This window comes from Oratosquilla oratoria, chromosome 1 (genome assembly GCF_046742065.1).
Source record: "Oratosquilla oratoria isolate Oo_2021 chromosome 1, ASM4674206v1, whole genome shotgun sequence".
NCBI lineage: Eukaryota > Metazoa > Arthropoda > Malacostraca > Stomatopoda > Squillidae > Oratosquilla > Oratosquilla oratoria.
The window spans coordinates 128,590,561-128,595,560 of NC_134777.1; the positions used below are offsets into that span (position 1 = coordinate 128,590,561).

At 37.7% G+C, this 5,000-nt stretch overlaps 1 protein-coding gene across 1 annotated transcript in view; it reads right to left on the reverse strand.

Annotated features, from left to right (window-relative positions):
* The window catches only part of LOC143026788 (uncharacterized), a 119,433-nt gene that overhangs the window by 60,443 nt on the left and 53,990 nt on the right, over positions 1–5,000 (reverse strand). The gene's annotated exons all lie outside the window — the stretch shown is intronic.

Sequence of the window (5,000 nt, forward strand, 5' to 3'; positions counted from 1 at the left end):
ATAAACGGGAGGGTAAAGGAAATAAGCAAAAGAAATGAGACGATAAATATATGGATAAATAGATAAATAAATAAGCCAATAAATTAATTAACAAATAGATAAAGAAACGAAACAAAAAATTGATATGAATAACAGAAAGGGAGGAAGAGAAAAAGAAGGAGGAGAAGGAGGAGGAGAAGGAAGAGGAGGAGGAGGAGCAGGAGGAAGAGGACGAGAATGGTGATGGTGATGATGATGATGATGATGATGATGAGGATGATGATGATGATGATGATGATGATGAGGAGGAGGAGGAGGAGGAGGAGGAGGAGGAGGAGAGGTTGCGGTAGTCTAAGGTAGTTGTAATGACAAGACTGAGCGGGCTGAAGAAGAGACGGGGACTGTTGGCGGTTGTGGGGGGTTGTGGTTACCTACTGACCACACTTCAGGGTCGAACACGTCCACTTGAGGCAGGCAGGACCACTGCAACGCCATCTGTTGCATATTGTGTTGGCCATGCAACAACAACAACAGTGGTAGAAACACACGATGCAGCAGATAGAACAATTATAATAATGATAACGATAATAAAAATGAATAACTGTTTGATAAAAAATAATAATCAAAATGATAAAACAATAGTACTACTGATAATACTGGTAATAATAATAATAATAATAATAATAATAATAATAATAATAATAATAATAATAATAATAATAATAATAATAATAATAATAATAGTGATAATAATAATAATAATGATAATAATAATAATAATAATAATAATGATTATAATAATGATAATAATAATAATAATAATAATAATAATAATAATAATAATAATAATAATAATAATAATAATAATGATAATAATAATGAACAATAAAGATAATAAAATCTCACGATGTGACAACACAACACAACATCACGTGACACAGACCACATCACCGTCACACGTGGCGCACTAACGAAGGACACGACAGTGACGCCATCTTCATAAAAGAAAATATATATATATATATATATATATATATATATATATATATATATATATATATATATATATATATATATATATATGTGTGTGTGTGTGTGTGTGTGTGTGTGTGTGTGTGTGTGTGTGTGTGTGTGTGTGTGCGTGCGTGTGTGTGTGCGTGCGTGTGTGTGTGTGTGTGTGTGTGTGTGTGTGTGTGTGTGTGTGTGTGTGTGTGTGTGTGTGTGTGTGTGTGTGTGTGTGTGTGTGTGTGTGTATCGCATACTTTACTATTGAGTGTCGCCAGACGATTTTATTCAATGTATGGAAACTCCAACCATACCCAAAGAGTAAAAGAAAATAAATAACAAAAAATCTACAGTTTGATAGCACGATACGATGCTGTTAAGTTCCATATTAAAGTATTATAGCGTAGGGCGGGAGATAGTAGGCTAATTGTGTATAATGTTAGTGTAATTGCACATATAATTGGTGTAATTGTACACTATATAAACACGGCCAAACGGTTTGTCAAGCCCATTTTGTCGAACAAGTGTTTGAAGTGATGTTTGACCGTGTGAATGGGGCATTTGTTTGTCAAATACGTTTGACAACCAAATACCCCCATTCACACGGTCAAACATCACTTCAAACACATGTTTGTCAAACGTGTTTGACAAACTGTTTGACCGTGTGAATAGCTCTTAAGTCATCTGAACCTGGACCTTCCCAGAGATGAATAAAATCGTCTGACGACATTCGGAGCAAAACCACGAAGAACGTCATCTTGATTCAATGCGCCAATGACGCACAGAAACTGACCAACTCCCCAATACACCATCTCCATGGGAAATCGATTCTTGTATTTTGTCATTTATTCATGAAACGCGTGACAAGAACGATTTCGTGTCAAACCAAAGAATGTACTGTGAGACTCAGTCTAGGCCAGTCACCTTCAGCCTCAGGAGACCTTTTGGTCCATAACTAAGTCGGGTGCGGTGGAGAAGCCCACACAATTCATAGCTGGGGTCTACATGATAGCTTGCCCCGAGAGACCGTGGGGGTTGCCGCTCCCTGGCGTGTGATAACCCCAATGGATGGTGAAGATGATATAGAAACATTATAGAAGGTATATGGAAATATCATAGAATGTATATAGAAATATAGCAGGCGTATAGAAATATCACAGAGGGAATAATATAGAAATGGATATTATCTATATGTAATGTAACGATGGGATTGAGCCCTTGTAGTACATATGTACAAGTGTACATAAGTACAAATGTACATATGTACAAATGTACTGTACATCGGGTTAAACCCAGTTAACCCACCTAACATTTAACCCAGCACGGGAACACGGAGGTTAACTAGATACGAAGGGGGGTTAAATCCCATCTCATTTAACTTCTCTTTCGTTATCTTGTCGACAGGCGATTTTATTCATCTCCGGAGGGGTCAGGGGCACAGCCTGCGTGTCTGGCAAGACCTTACATTCCCGAGGGTGTAGTCAGCGCCTTGTCACACGACATAAATTATGACGTTTCCTTACCCATCTATGTATTAGCTTAACCTTGAAGCTTGTTAACCCAGTTTAGTGTACCCAGTTTACATATATTTAAACCCACTACCGCAAGAATGCCCATTGGCTAATTTTTTTCTCGTAAAAAGTGTGAGTAAAAATGAATAATTAAATAAATGAATAAATGAATATACATAGATAAATAAATAAATGAACAAATATAAATAAAAAGTGTAAGTAAAAATGAATAATTAAATAAATGAATAAATGAATGTATATAGATAAATAAATAAATAAAACAAATACATATACTAACCCGTAAATTATTACAACATATAGACATAATCATGTTGTTTATGTTAATGATTTAAGAAATATTATTTTTTTCTCGTTTAGATTTTTCTTTAAGAAAATAAATAAATAATAAATAAATACATAAATAAATAAAACCCCAAGAATTTTGGAAAAGTATTCGCACACAGGAAACAATTAAATCAATTTTATTTAATTAATGTGGAAATGGAGACCCAAAAATAGAATAATAGAGGAGGAAATTGTCGCCTCATTTATGTAAAAGACGTACAGGGTACATATCTCATAGGTTAGAGCGTCGCTCCTTGCGGCGGAGGTCGAGGTGACGCTAGCGAGTTGGACCAAGGGCAAGGTTCATTAAATTCCACGCTACAAAGCCCTCTGTAAGGGGTACCGTTTTAGCTTCCTAATAGGGAGGGTTCGTAATGTCAAAACTAATCAGTCATACTATATATATCTTGGGGTACATATATCACGGAGTACATATATTACAAATCACATTTCACGGAGTACATACATAACATCACGGGATATGTATCACGGAGTATATATTTCACGGGGTCCATATTTCACGGAGTACATGCAGTACATCACGGGGTACATATATAACGGAGTATATATTTCACGGGGTTCACATTTTACGAATTACATACAGTACATCACGGGGTACATATATAACGGAGTACATATTTCACGGTGTTCATATTTCACGGAGTATATACAGTACATCACGGGGTACATATTTCACGGAGTACATACAGTACATCACGGGGTACATATATCACGGAGTACATACAGTACATCACTGTGTACACATTTCGCGGGAAGGACGTCAATGAAACCTTCCAGGATTTTGCCATAAAGGCATCAATCCGTTGCCCTAAATCTCTCTTGCAGGAGACCCGCGACCTCCAGGTAACCGGCCACAGCCACATGTCTGGCCCAAATATTAATCATTTTCACTCACGAGAAGATTATTTGTGTTGTTGGTGAGAGGAGCGAAGAAGACTACAATGAGGTGCTGGAAGCTGGGGTCGCCTGTAGCCAGGCCAGTTCTGTGCCCATAATGTTTATATGCAAGCATAACTGCAAGAACGAGAGAGAGAGAGAGAGAGAGAGAGAGAGAGAGAGAGAGAGAGAGAGAGAGAGAGAGAGAGAGAGAGAGAGAGAGAGAGAGAGAGAGAGAGAGAGAGAGAGAGGGATATATATATATATATATATATATATATATATATATATATATGTATATATATATACACGCACGCATACATACATACATACGTATATATATATATATATATATATATATATATATATATATATATATATATATATATATATATATCCAAATAAGGATCCCCGAAGAAGAGCTCCGCCCTTTTGCTCCAAAAGGGCGGGTGGGCGGCAGCGGCGGCCAAATGCCCCCCGCCCCGCTCCGCCCACACCCGCCCACGGAGAGGAACCTGACCCACATCCACAAGACCTTTGCGACCTCAAGAGTTGCCGTATGGGGCACTCGAACCCAAAATCTCCATTTTCGACAAACAAATGCAGCAATTATACGTACATACATACATATGCACATCATACATACGTACATATACACACATACATAAATATTTACATATATACATACACACACATATACACATAATTATATACATACTGTACAGACATGCACGCATACACAGTATGTACATGCATACGTACTTACACACATACAAACGTACAATATACAAGCATACGTACATGCATGCATACATACATATATACACACACATACACATACTATATACGTACATGCGAACACACATACATACAAAAATACCTACTGTACAAACATATACCAAAAGGTACTTTCCCCTTATATGGGGGAAGCCTAACCAAGGCACACACACACACTCTTCACCCATTCAACATCAACTTCCTTGTGGGTGAAGGGCCATCCCTATCTTCCGTCCACTGCCCGGGTCAGAAGCAATGCAGCAAGACACAGCACCTCTACAGCAGGGCCCGACGGCAAAAGCCGGTTTACCCCCACCGATTCAGTACATAGCTACGTTAATGTAATCCTTTATTTTGTTTTCTATTTATAGTTATTCGTTTGTTTGTTTACTCTCTCTCTCTCTCTCTTTGTCCTGTTTCTTACAAGAAAGAGATCAGGACAACGCTCTGTGTGGAGGACACATTCCGTCTCGCTAGGAAGCCAAG